Source organism: Pleurodeles waltl, chromosome 5, assembly GCF_031143425.1.
Source record: "Pleurodeles waltl isolate 20211129_DDA chromosome 5, aPleWal1.hap1.20221129, whole genome shotgun sequence".
NCBI lineage: Eukaryota > Metazoa > Chordata > Amphibia > Caudata > Salamandridae > Pleurodeles > Pleurodeles waltl.
In genome coordinates this window covers 679763977-679779416 of record NC_090444.1, presented here as the reverse complement: position 1 = coordinate 679779416, position 15440 = coordinate 679763977, and positions in this window count along the sequence as shown.

Genomic DNA, 15440 nt, shown 5'->3' with positions numbered 1-15440 from the left:
ACACACATACCGCAACTCTAGACAAATCTTGCTCTCTTTAACTCATTGGTTCCTGGGAAAACTTTATTTTTATTTTATTTCCTAGATGTTTGAGTCACTGTTTAATTTTTGCTTCTGCATAAGTTTAACAGTGGAAATATTGTTCTTACAGGCTGTTCTTTGATTGGTTGCTCACTAAAACACATTGGGGCATATTTATACTTTCTTTGTGCTGAATTAGGGTCATTTTTTTTTACGCTAATTCAGTGCAAACTTAACTCCATATTTATATTTTGACGCTAGAACCGTCTAGCGTCTAAATATTGGAGCTAAAGTCATTTTTTGGATGTGTGAAATCAAGTCCAAAAAATGACCCAAAGCCCCTAATGCCTTATTTACCCTCCCATGCAAAAAAGGTGCATGGGGGAGGTGGACCTAAATAATGGTGCTAATTTAACACCTAGGTCAGGGCAGGCGTTACGGGACCTGTGGACCCATTTCCATGGTCAAGCACCATGGAAAAAGCCCATAGGTGCCCACCCCAAGCCCCAGGAACACCCCCTCCCACACCAGAGGGACACAAGAGGATGGGGGGGGACCCCATCCCAAGTAAGTAGGGTAAGTAGAGGTAAGCATTTTAAAAACATTGTTAAAGTGCCATTGGTGGCCCTAAAATGCCCCCCCCTACATGGCACTGGGAGCAATGGCCATGCCCAGGTTAACTGTGTCCCCTGTGCTTGCCATTGGGGTGGTGGGCATCACTCTTGTCTTTTATAAGATAGGAGTCATGTGGTATGGAAGGTTTTGCGTCAGGAAATGACGCTAGGATGGTTAAAGGAATTATTTGCCTCTAACGAGCCTAGAGTCATTTTTTGGCGCAAACCCCTTTCCCCCATACTGCCACCCCCACCCAGTGCCATGTAGGTGGGCCCATTTCAGGGCCCCCAGTGGCACTTAAAAAAAAAATATATATATATATATATAGATATATATATACTTACTTGTACTTACCTATACTTACGTGGGATGGGGTCCCCCAACCTCCGCTGTCCCTCTGGTGTGGGTGGGAGTGTCCCAGGGGCCTGGGAGGGCACCTGTGGGCTTATTTCATGCTGTTACACCATGGAAATAGGCGCACAGTTCCCCTAACATCTGCCCTGACCCAGTCATTAAATTATGGTGCAAAGCAAGCTTTGCACTATTATTTGACCCCTACTTCCCCCCATGTGTGATTTTGGCACGCAGGATAAATATTGCATAGAGTACTTTTTTGCACGGGAATGCCTGTCTCGCATCACATTGACGCAAGGTAGGTTTGTACGTCCAAAAAATGACTTTAACTCCACAACTTGTGTGCTAGGCGGGTCTAGCACCAAAGTATAAATATGGCGTAAAAAAATGCCCCTATGTCGTCAAGGACACTCAGAGTGAGTGACTGTAAAACTCCTGTTTTACTACATAAGATCCTGGATGGCCCAATTGCAAAATACCACAACTCACCTTTGTCTGACAAGTTGCTATTCATACAACAGGACATGTTACATAACTCTTTACCAAAACCTTAACCCCAAAAACCCGCTCTCCCAAATCCAGTACACAACCTGTCCTCTTGGGGTGACACGTGAGCCTTGGTCCAGCATGATGCCGGTGCCTACTGTCCCCAGTTTACCTTTTGTAACACACCTCTGTAATGGATTTCTGCCAAGTCTGATTCCTGATGGACCAGTCTTCAAGCCTAGCACCTACCACAATACAGTAGCTGCCCTGATCTAGCTGATATGAAGCTCTACCCTGGTACCACAACTGCAGAAACAGTTGCTAAATTGATCAGACAAGAGGTTGGAGGACCTATGACCAGAAATTACCGTTAATAATGTCAGCATTGCCTGTAGGCACTCAATCTTTCTCCCACACTTTCCTCACTGTTTCCACTCCTTTAACTTTGTCTAGGTCCTCAGATCAGCCTTTCTACCCTGTCCTCAAATTCAATTCCTCAAACATCGGGCAATCCAACAGCAGGAATGCTTTCATGTCAGTCATAGGGCCTCATTATGACGTTAGCGGTCTTTTAGCAGGACTGCTGAAGCCGCTGCAGGCAAAAGACTGCCAGTAGTGGAGGTCTTTTGCCCGCCATAGTAGGAGAGTTCCGCTGGGCCAGCGGGTGAAAACATTGTTTTCTACCACTGGTCCAGAGGAACACTCACCACAACATTGATGCCGGCTTGTAATTGAGCCTGCAGCAGTGTTGGCGGTTAGACCGTTGCGGCTTCACCACAGTCATAATGAAGAGGTCGGACCATCCTGTCTGCGGCTGTCACGAGGCTGCTCGTAATGAGGCCCACAATCTCTAATCCTATATTTGGATATATGAAATCTGTAACAAATGCCAGACATCAGCACCTGTAGAAAAACACAAGATGCACAAAATAAATATACACAGCAGAGTATTCAGTAAAACTGAACACAAATAAAATGAGCATTAGCAAAGCCAATGAATAGTTTGTGCTTTACAGAGCTATTGGTTTTGACAATGCTGGTGGGTCGGTCATTGAACTGGTGCACGCCTGTGTGATGACATATGCATGTGCATGCCATGAACATGCGTGCACACCAGCGGAATGATGTGGGCGCCATTTGCTAAGTTTTTAAATTACCAATCCAAAATTTCAGATGTCAAACAAGAACTGCAGGGATGGGAGGGGAAAAGCAGCACTCAAGGGAGACAGGGATAAGTTGGGTGAAACACACAATGAAGTGAACAATGCAGGTGGTCATGGGAGAGGCACAGTTGACAGCAATAGAGAGGAAAACAGGTGATAGCAATGTGAGGTTAGAAGCACGATGGAGAGAGCAACCTACGTGAATGGGGTAGAAGTACATACGGGAGATCATCACAGGCGTGAGAGCCGGGGGGCAGACTTTTAGGTGGAAGCACATGAGGGAGACAGCTGCAAAACACATACAAGCTCTTAGAGTTCTTAACTACAAAGGAAAACTTCTCTAAAAGAAAGCAGTTGAAGGATACTAGCCAATCAATGTGAATGTAAAGAGGCAATGCTTCAGCGGAGGGAAAACACAAGATGAACAATTTGGAACAAGAAAGCCATTGAATAAGAAAAAAGCAAATGACAGTGACAAGAAACCCCAACATACAACACAGCTCACAGCACAACCAAGAATACCTAAGAATTGTATCCCACACAAAATGAAAATAGACTCCCATCGTAGTGCTCCTCCCCAAGAACTCTTGCACATGCAGACACAAAGCACCCTTAGTTAATACACTGTGAAAACTAGAACATACAAATACTGGATACACCCAAACACTCTCTACCCTACTACTAGTAGTAAAACACTCATGGACACATGTTATTCCACACACTCTACTACACCCTTACTCCATGACTACGGACATCTCCTCTACTACTCCACATATGTATCACTAACCCTGTTAGCTCTTCCTATCCCAGCCCTCATGCACCAATCTACATCCTGCTCTGGTATGCCCTCTCTCATTTCATCCTCTTCCACCCCTCCCACTGTCCACACTGTATTTCTGTAGGACCACCATTGATTCACACTTTGAGGCTGCTCCCCCAGATCCTGTATGACCCAGCTCCAAGAGAATTAAGTGGTGCATCTATTGATGACATTAGATTGGAAGTATAGCAGTATAGGGCATCCCATCTAGGAGATGAGCCATGCTTGTCACGTTTCCTTACCTACACGTTCTTCAGTAATGTCTTCATTCACTGTTATCAGTGAGGGAAACATCCAGCACTTAGACCCACTCTGGCACCACCCATCAACAACTTGTACTCAAGTCTACATAAAATCAAACCGTGACTCTACACACATGTCTAGGACAAAAGAAATTAGCAAAAGGTCAAGGGGAGCTAAACATAATCAGGAAACAAAAACCCTAGCAAGGAATCTGGCATTCAAATACCTTCTTCTACTACTGACCTCCCTGATATCAAGCAAACGCAAAACACCTCACGACCCCCACACACCCCTTTATTCCAAGGAAGGTAACAGATTTCTTCATCCCCAACAAACTCTATTCCATTTCTATTCCACATCAAACTGTATCTCTCTGCCACATTCTGCCCGCTGTTTTGCTGTTATGATATGGTATGTATAGTTCTCACACAACACACACACATTGAAGAGGGGCTCTTTGTGCCTTCTGCCAAAAATAGAACTTAGTAACTGTGCCAGACCTATTGGTAAAATAAGAATAGCCTTTCTTTGAACTGTTTACTAAATGTGAAATTATTGGAAGTGGTTCACAAGTGAAATGGAAGGATGTTCCAGCTGAATGATTCTAAGAGCAAGAAAGACATTGGGCCATATTTATACTTTTCGACGCACAACTGCGCCAACGCAGTTGTGCGTCAAAAAATCTAACGCCATTCTGAAGCGCCATGCGGGCGCCGTATTTATTCAATGGCGTTAGCCGGCGTTAGCCGGCCAAGCTGCCTGGTGTGCGTGAAAAGAAATGACGTACACCAGGCAGCGCCGGCGTAAGGGAATATGGAGCTTGGGCGCCAAAAAATGGGGCAAGTCAGGCTGAGGCAAAATTTTCGCCTCAACCCGATTTGCGCCATTTTTTTTAACTCCCAACCCCCATTGAAACGACTCCTGTCTTAGCAAAGACAGGAGTCATGCCCCTTTGCCCAATGGCCATGCCCAGGGGACTTCTGTCCCCTGTGCATGGTCATTGGGCATAGTGGCATGTAGGGGGGCACAAATCAGGCCCCCCTATGCCACAAAAAAAATAAAATAATTACTTACCTGAACTTACCTTATGTTCCCTGGGATGGGTCCCTCCATCCTTAGGCGTCCTCCTGGGGTGGGCAAGGGTGACAGGGGGGGTCCCTGGGGGCATGGGAGGGCACCTCTGGGCTCCTTCCGAGCCCACAGGTCCCTTAACGCCTGCCCTGACCAGGCGCTAAAAAACGACGCAAAAGCGGCTGGACGTCATTTTTTTTGACCCGCCCACTCCCGGGCGTGATTTTTGCCCGGGAGTGTAAATACGGCGCACATGCCTCGGAGTCAATTTTTTAGACGGGAACGCCTACCTTGCATATCATTAACGCAAAGTAGGTGTCCACGCTAAAAAGAGACGCAAACTCCGTGGACTTTGGCGCTAGACGCGTCTAACACCAGAGTATAAATATGGAGTTCGTTTTGCGTCGAATTTGAGTAAAAAAAACCGACGCAAATCCGGCGCAAACGGAGTATAAATATGCCCCATTGACTTTAGAGTTCCTGCTTGTATCAATGCATTCACAGGACCACTTGAACTCTGGAATGAAGAGTTAGCTTAGGCGATAACAAGGCAAAAATGTCTTAAAAAATGTAAGAGTATTACCATAGGTGGTTTTGTGCACAATTCACACTGTCTTAAATGTAATTCAAGACTATAAACAAGTGAAACCAATGAAACTCTTCAGAGAATAGATGGTCGAACGGCAATTGATGTGCCATGGAGCGCTGGATCTTTTAGAGGAAGCGGAGTTTTGCCAGAGATGCAGTCTACTGCACTAGATTGAGCCCATGAATACTCAACTATCTGGAGAAGGATAAGGTAGCATGCCCATATTTCATGTGACTGTTAAAATCCACGGGGTGAGTGAAAGTTGAGAATCAAATTTCAATTACATAATTTTAAGTTTCTCATCCCGTTCTGACTAGGCAGTTCGATCAGAAAATCAGGAAGCGGTTGCCTAGAGGTTTCTGTTCTTCCTCGCCATCACCGCTAGAGTTTTTTACTGAGTTATGGTTAGGCCTCAGGTTGTCCATCTAGTCCCTGATGGCCACCATGCACTGGCAAATTTATCAGCTGTTAAGTTCCGCATAAACATGCAATAGCATCTGGCTCCTGTCTGCATATATCTAAGCAGCTAGACCCTGTAGCTATTGAAAAGTACAAGGGGGGAGGGAGCACTCTGCCTCTCATCCCAGCACTGCCCACCCCATTGCATACTGATAAATGCAGTACGCTTACTTCAAAGTTGCTATAGTATTTCACCAAAGTTGGTGCAGGTAGTGCTGCTTATCTAGACACCTGTTTTGGGTTTAGCCTTTCACCGGTAGAGAGCAGAAGTAGCAGAGAGCAGAGAAAAGTCATCTGGGGTTGCCGGTATGCTGCCCAAGTATTCACAGGTCTCAGTACCACTCCACAGCCACACAGATGCATCCCAGGTAAGCTAGTTAGCTCATTGGCTCAAGGGAGCGTTTTAAACACAAGGGAGGGGAGGAAGCACACTGCCTCTCATCCCAGCACAGTCCCCTACATTGCATCCTAGTAAATTCAGTACACTTACTTCAAAGTTGCTCTACTTTTTCACCAAATACATTCAAAGTAGGCAAAAGAGCAGATGTTAAAGTCAAGGACACTCATTGGTGAACCCAAAATAGCCTGGGGTCCCAAGCATGACAATAAATGAGGAGCAAGCAGTTACATGACAGAAATCAACAGTTTCACTGAGGCTTTTATCTGCATTTTCATCATTGCCACTAGCTTAATGTAGGGGCTACAGCTTTAACATTAGTTTTTCAGGCAAAAGTAAGCCATGGAGCAAAATCACAGTAAACTGACGGGCACAAATTGGTGAGCAGCGTTGAACTATCTAGTGCCTACTTTAAAATGTCCATATCATGTTTGACTCAGTTTCAGAGTTACATCTTAATAGCTACTCCAAAGAGAGGAAAAGGAAAGGTAAAAACAGGCAACTTCTTGCTGGTAAGTAACGTTGATTGCAATAGTACAAACTAAAGAAGTTGTTAAATCAAACTAAGATTTCAGTCATAACATAAGATCTCCAATTAACCTCATTGACCAACAATAATTAATATTCAGCTACCATCAAGATACTCTATAATTTATGATGACTGCCTACACAAGATGAGCTCCCCCTCATCTACTAAAGCATAGTATGCTACACACACCTTAACATCACATGTCAGATTTTAGTTTCCTTGAATGAGCCAACAGCGAATAAAGGGAATTCGATGTCAAGTTATCTTTCCAACACCAATATATTTGTGATATGGGACAATTTATTTTGGGGGGTTACGGGTTTAATAAGGTTCTTACACATATTTTTATATAATGTATTATATTTCATTTGTAAATTAAACACAACCCACTTTTATTGATATTCTTTTATTGCATATTTTTCTTCAAAATAGATATTTTAAATAGAAAAATATGTATAAATTTACTTTTAGTTTCTCTCACAGTTTCTCATTTTTTTCTATGTGTGCAATTGTCCTTTTCTCATTTTTACTGGTGCCTTTCTTTTTTATCTCAAAGGTTGCTTGGTCTGTTGCTTTGTGTCAATACAGCATCACAGTCAGGTGTTATGCCTTTATGTCTTTTTGTTTAGTCTTCACCCTGTGCAGTTTGCGGGAGTACGTGCTTGCTCGGGCAAGGGTATTTGTTTTGCTTTCACGTTTTTAAATAAAAAGTATTTCTAGAGAGTGTTGAAGTTTCTCCTATGTTTCTTTGATCTACACTTTTTTGGTTTTTATGTGTTTTTGGTGGTTTTTGAAACTTCAATCTTTCTTATGGGTGCCTTGGAATGAAATTAGGAGGGTGTTGGCTGCATCCTTACTTAAAATACCTCCAAAATCATTTGTTTATTATCAATGGAAAGATTTTTGAATAGTTTCTAACAACTACCACAGTTCTGTGGGTATTTGACGATTCAAGGTATGTTGAAGAGTTGATGACTTATTTCAAGTTATTATACCAAACAGATAGAAGCTTGTAACTAAGTGGAACCTAAAACAAGCCTTGTGTTTAAATTTGATCTTTCTTTTGTTTGGGTTTTCCTGGAACACTTTTTTTTAAAGAACAGGTTACGTAATATTTTTAGGGCAGTTTGTATGTTTTCATGAAGGATTGTGGATTACAATGTGTATTACCATGTGTGCAGGTAGAATGAATATGGAAATGCTACCTCCATTTGAAGAAGGAATACTACTCTCTTTAGGATATACACATATATTTTTAAATAATTGTGAAATTATGTTTTGAATTCAGGTATGCTTTATAGTTGTTTGACTTACTTTCATTAAGGTAAGTGGGATCCCTTTTTTTCTAATTTTGGAAAGACAAGAGAGTACAGAATGTTGATTATGCTTTGTGCTTGTTTGTAATCTTTACTTTGATTTTAATAGTTAAGTATCTAAGCAATATTTTCAAGGTTGTCAGTTTCTAAAAACATGTAAAAATATTTTTTTATGAACCAATTTTATTAAGATTTTATATTGATCAACACATTGAACACCATTATGTCATAGCCTAACCCCTTCTCTTACAAAAGAGAAGCAGGACAATTGTTTCAGTTGTAACATAACAGCATGGGAAGAATACCTTAGTGTGGTACAGAAAGTTATCCTGTGCAACAGATCCGTCATGCACCCCCCTGAGTTGCACTTATAGTTTAAGGCCCATATTTATACTTTTTGACGCAAAACTGCGCTAATGCAGTTTTGCGTCAAAAAAATTAGCGCCGGCTAACGCCATTCTGAAGCGCCATGCGGGCGCCGTATTTATTGAATGACGTTAGCCGGCGTTAGCCGCCGGCGCCGTCTGGTGTGCGTTAAAAAAAACGACGTACACCAGGCAGCGCCGGCGTAGGGGAAAAATGGCGTATGGGCGTCCACAAATGGTGCAAGTCAGGCTGAGGCAAAAAAATCGCCTCAACCCGATTTGCGCCATTTTTTTACAACCCCCAACCCCCATTGAAATGACTCCTGTCTTAGCAAAGACAAGAGCCATGCCCCCTTGCCCAATGGCCATGCCCAGGGGACTTCTGTCCCCTGGGCATGGTCATTGGGCATAGTGGCATGTAGGGGGGCACAAATCAGGCCCCCCTATGCCACAAATTTTTTTTAAAAAAAATACTTACCTGAACTTACCTTAATGTCCCTGGGGTGGGTCCCTCCATCCTTGGGTGTCCTCCTGGGGTGGGCAAGGGTGGCAGGGGGTGTCCCTGGGGGCAGGGGAGGGCACCTCTGGGCTCATTCTGAGCCCACAGGTCCCTTAACGCCTGCCCTGACCCAGGCGCTAATGCGAGTTTTTTAGACCCGCCCACTCCCGGGCGTGATTTTTGCCCGGGAGTATAAATCCCACGCACATGCCTCGGAGTCGATTTTTTAGACGGGAACGCCTACCTTGCATATAATTAACGCAAAGTAGGTGTCCACGCTAAAAAATGACGCTAACTCCATGGACTTTGGCGCTAGACGCGTCTAACGCCAAAGTATAAATATGGAGTTAGTTTTGCGTCGAAATTGCGTAAAAAAAAACGACGCAATTTCGGCACAAACAGAGTATAAATATGCCCCTTAGTCCCTTCCTTCATTGTGTAAACACCTCTATATTCTTGCCAGTCAGAACATATCCTAACGTGCTTGTGCGGATAGATCCTGGACTCATAAACAAGCAACTTCAAAAACATACAATAACCTAGTCCATCAACACTTTAGACCTTTCCAAGGACGTGCAGCATGCCTACCCCATTCCCAAACATTTCAAACTGATGAACCTTTTAAAAGAGTTGTTTGTTCATCTCTTTTGTGTATTTTTACCAAGTGTAGGTTTTACATTACATTGAAGAGATTGCCCTTAACACTAACCGTGGCCCATCCTTAAGGGTGTAGGGGCAGCACCCTCCTACCCTTTTCCCGATATGAAGAGGTTTTCTCAGGCTGAGCAAAAGTCAGCCAGACAGTCACTCCTTATATTCAGGCAGCCAGACTCAATACATGCACTAAATATGCAGATGCCTGGCTGCCTGAGTTAAGCAGTGCCGGGCAAAAAATGTCACATCCCTGTGGGCGTGACCTCCTCAGCTTTGCAAAGTGCCTCAAGGTCCTCTCCATCATGACAAGGGGGAGCATCAGTGATAGCTTTGGACATAAGCACTGAAGTGTCCATGGTTGAGTGTCTATCACTGGCATCTTGTCATAGAGTGGGTTGGGGTCAGCAGTCTCACTGACCCCATCCCACTTTGTGATGAGTAAAGGACTGTCCCTTCCTCTCATTAACTGACCCCAATTATGGAATCCTTCTGCATAACTTGTTGAGATGATCAATCCAGGTTTCCTCAAAATAATTATGCAAAGGTGGCAATCTTTTTTTATACTGTGAAAAATATTCTAGTTCGATTATTGCAGTTTCAAGTCTTCTTTCTCAGGAGCAACAAAAGCTAACATTGTTTTGTTTTATTTCAAATTGCATTTTATACCGCATCCATGGGTGTTTTCTGAATTCTTCCTTAAATTCCGTGGGTAAATGGAAAAAACATCCCTGAATTTGGGTGTCAGTGTATACCTTTTTAGGTATGCTATATGCACAGATGCCTTTCAAATTAATGAGCTGCTTATTGCAGAATCTTGGGGTCCCTGTATGCCCCTGCACGCTCTTTGCACTCTAGGCATATAAGGTTGGCCGCTATTCCTAGAATTAGGAAATCCCGCCAAGAAAGTCGAGCATTCTTTTTCCTCAGACCAAGACTCTGGAATGATCTCCTTGCAAGACTGAGGGAGGGTCAGTCACTCCATCTGTTTTGCAAATCTTTAAAAACGTGGCGGTTTTAACTTTCAGAATCCTCCTAACTCTGATTTTCTTTTGATGGCTCCCGGGCTTCATCCATTTTTCTGTAATTGAGCCTAGCACTTGGAAACCTTTTTTGGGTAGCCATGCGCTTTACCAATTATGCATAATAACTACAGAACCTATAGCCAATTGTTAATCAATTTTCCCATGTTTTACTGTGCTTGTTTTTTCTGTTACTACTAATAAAAGTTCAACACAGGTTGAAGACTGCTTATCTGGTAGTGCTTATTTTACATGCCTGGTATAAATTTGGGTGAGCGCATGGGGTTTGGTTTACAAGGACTATTTACTAAACACGTCACTATTTTTGAGTGTTACAGTGTTATGGAGAGTATCAAAAATGTGTTTTACAGGGCTGCTAATCAATAAGCACAAGGGTTCATGATTAAGTGTTTGGGTTAGATCTTCAAAGAATTGTATGTCAGAAGAAGAATTGGGTTGGGGGAGCCCTTTACTCTTCTTTCATTTCCTGCTAATAATGTTTTTTCAATTTAGAATGGCAGCATTTGTCTGACAAGATGCTTAGAGATGTTTTGAATAATCTCCTTAACAATGCTGCAGATAGCTCATTGAAAATGCTGTTGTTCCGACAAATTTTGGTGGAAAGACTATTGAGAGACACAAATACTGTGCCTTAAATAATACAATGTCAAAAATATCATGGGTCAGAATGTTGTAGGTAGAGTTATTGTTTTCTTTACATTCTTTTTAATATTGTTGTCAATAATATTGTTGTGTTATAGCATGGTAAAATATATTTTGTGTATTTTTTGTTTAAATATATGGTATTTCTTTTTAAATGTTTGCAGTGATATTTTGAGTAGCAGGATGCTGTGCTATGAGGGAATAATTAGAAGCGTATTTTGTGTTTTTCAAAGGTTTTAAGGTTGTCATGTTCAAAATCAATACTGTGTTAGTTTTTTGTAATGTTTACATTTTTCTTACCATTCTATAAAATATATGTGTATATAATTAATTTTAGTACATTTATTGGTTTTGATTAAATGGGTTTTGCAATCTGTATATTTGTTTACATTGAGGGTTTTACATTTATGTAATTTAATGTTATAGTTTAAAAATAAGTTAGTTTTGTAGATCATTTTTTAGTTTAGTAAATTTTTTAAATGTATCGTAGTTATCAATTTGAAGTTTGTAGCAAATTATTTTTGGTAATAGTTTGATTACTACTCTCCATTTACTTTTTTTATGTTGGATGTTTTAGGTATCTGGGATCATTAAAATGGTTTCTCTGATGAATTATTTTTAATGTAATAGCTTTTATTATTTGTGGCAGTAGATAATTTTGAATCATGAAAGTACAGACTTTCCCTCATGTTGGTAAGTTTGTAATGGGAATTCCCTCCTCCCCCCACAAAGTCCAACACTTTTCCCAATGTGGTTACGTTTGTATTTGCGGTTACGTTTGAAGTTTAAATAGTATATCTTACCTTCCACATAGGTTTAATAGTAAATGTGATATCCGTAACCTGTTAGTATTTGTTTTTATTTTTATTCTGTACATAAAAATATTATAACCATTTATAATATAAATTGTTAATTTATTAATATAGTTTTATGAAGTATCATTTCTTATATTTCCGTTACGTACATTTTCTAAACATCTCTTTTAATTATATAGTATTTTACTGTGCAATTGTTTTAATTACAACACATTTGTTTTTTTAAATTTCCAATAAAAACATGTTTTTTACTTTAGAATAATACAAATTTCATCTATAATATAATTATAGTGTACATGCATTTTTATTTGTGGTATTACAATGTTTAAACCTGTTGTACAGTTATTTGTTTAAAAACATCATTTTATGCTATTTACATTTTCAAACATAATATATTAGAAGTACAAAAAAATGGTTATGCATTTTTATCAGTAATTTTAAATACATATTTACATAGACCACTTTCAAACACATTTAACACACTTTTGTTAGCATTTTTAGTATTTTATAAACATTGATAAATACAAAAATAACATTCATTTCTATGGCATGGAAGTCTTTACTATTTTTAATATGTTTACTTAAGTTTTCCAATTTCTTAGATTTTTCAGTCTTATTTTTCCTTTATATTGAGCTGATCATGGAGTTTGCAGTCACTGTTTCCCAATGCGGGTAAGAATATTTCACAATTACTTTCTAGCGGTTCAGTTCAGTTCAATCTTTATTCAGTTTTTTAGAAACCATAAAAGTATACAACAATACAAAATACATTTCAATGCTAAATACATGACCAAATACATTAAAACACATTACTCACAAAGTTATTCCTTAACCAAAAATGGTCACAAATTTTGTTTAAAATCAATAATATACATTCCATGAACATGCTTGCCTAAAATCCTAGACAAGGAAAGACTATACATAAATTGACAATGTGCATAAGACACTAAAAATATACTATAAATAGAACTAAAAAAAGATAGAACAGACAGCAAAATAAATAAAAAAACATATATGTAGTGGTCTACCCTCTGTTTGCCCCTGACTGCACACAAAACTATGACCACATCCTCATTTGCTTCCCATCAAGTCTAAGCTGTTTAACTATGGCAACAATGAATCTGTAAATTGCGTGCAGATCATATCAGATGGGGACACCATAAGATGCTCCATTGCTGCCTTACACTCTCTAATATTGAGATTCCTTAACAAGGGTTTTAAAATATACATTTTTAAGTTCCTGTATAACTTACAAAAAAAGAACAAGTGCAGCTGGGACTTGGGAGAAGATGAATCACAAGGACATGGTATTAGATCTCTTCTTATGCACTCATCTGAAAGATAAGACTCCAAGTAGTGTGCCTGGCCAAGTCTAAACCTTATCAAATACATCTCTGTTTGTGTGTTCCCTTGGCTAATTATGGCTCCATTTGGATAGCTTTACGTAGCAGGAGATATGCAGCAACCATTTTCTTCTTTAATTGTGTTTCCGTTCTTTTCTCTGCTGCCTGAGTTAGAGCTTTCCTTTTCAATAAAGTTTTAATGAGATGGTTGATGCTCTGCAGGTTATCATAAGTCCATCCTAATAAAAGCATGCAGACCTTCCTTTATATGCATCAGCCACTTGATATTCTGTACTCCTGACAGTTTTAGGCAGTCAGCTATCACCATTTGGCTAAGCACATTTCAGGCCAGGACCAAACCAAGAGCCATAGAATAATTGGCACTAGCTTTAAGGTGTCTCCTACATATTGAAGCCCCAAGTTCTCGTGGCTTATAAAAGTTGGAACACTGTCAGGGAGTGATAACAATCTTCACAAAAAACTATTTTTAATGACTTGGAGTTGGGAATGATCTATATATCCCCATAAACCCACATCATACAAAACAAAGGATAAGGATCTTGCCTTACTCATTTCAATCGCTGCATCAAGTGGCATGGACCCTATTTTAGCTGCAAATTTGAACAGCGAGGCTATAGTCTGTTTAAATTGTGCTGTTCTAACATTTAACAGGTGATTCTAGGGGCTAGCACTATCAAAGTGGACCCCCAGATAAGTAAATGTTGGCACAGATTGAAGTGCAGTACCACCTTTATGTTGGTTGCAGTGCTAGTGCTGGAATTGTATGTGTACTACTCTGAGGGCAGCCATACACAGTAGCAAATTATTTCCTTTTGTTAGTTGACAAGCCCAGATTTGACATAGAACCCACAAATCTATCAAGCACCTCTGAAGTCCAGTCCAGTTCTAGTCATGAGTACACAATAATCTGCTTACATTAATACTGGTATCTTTCTTGACTCTGCTTTAGGTGGATCAATTTCAGCCTCAATCAATCATTCATATAAAAACTGACCCCTCTTCTTATCTTGATTGATGATGAGCATTCCCCATTGGGCCGAAACCTGAAGCTGCCTTCCACGTCTTTGTGGAGCTGTAATAACAGATGCACAATCTTCGGATCAGTGCCCTTTCCCATAAGCATATTTCACAGCTCTGCCCTTATTACATTATCGAAAGCTGCGCTGTGATCCATGAACGCCAGAAAAAGACACCATCCTTTACTAAACTATTGTACTTTTGTCATCAATCTTCCCTATCTATGACCCAACAGGTAAACGCAGTCACCTGTTCCTGTTGGCACACCCTCCGCCAACTCCGCATAATCTTCAAATGGATCCCGGTCAACTGCCACAAGACAGTCACCAACGCCTTAGTCACAAGCAAGCTTGACTACAGCAATGCAATCTACGCCGGTATCTCAACAAAGAACATCAAGAAACAACAACTTATCCAAAATACCAATGCAAGACTCATCCTAAACCTCTCCCATCAGGAACATATCTCCCAACACCTGGGGACCCTTTATTGTCTCTCAGTGGAGAAGCAAATCACCTTCAAATTACTCTCCTACAGGGCCACCCTACCTGAATCATCGTATCTCTTTCCATTACCCTGCCAACCCCCTCTGCTCCACCCAGCAGGCACTCGCTACCACGCAAACGGAAAACCACAGTCGAAGGAAGATCTTCCACCTTCCTCACAGCTAAGAGCTGGAATGACCTACCCATGCACCTCAGACAAAGCCCATAACTCACCATCTTCAGGAAGAACCTCAAGACTTGGCCCTTCGGATGAGGCCCAGACTGTCCCCTAGAGCCTTGAGACCCTCACAGGTGAGTAGTTGAGCTTTACAAAATCTGATTGATTGATTGATTAAACAACATGGCAGGATTTTGGAGCATCATTTCTTTTTGTTGGGTCATTATGTATGTGACAAACAGATGTGTGCATGACCTTGTGTGGGATCTGTGGGAATGCAGTTGGCATTGGCCTACTATTGTATGACAACAGGTAAGT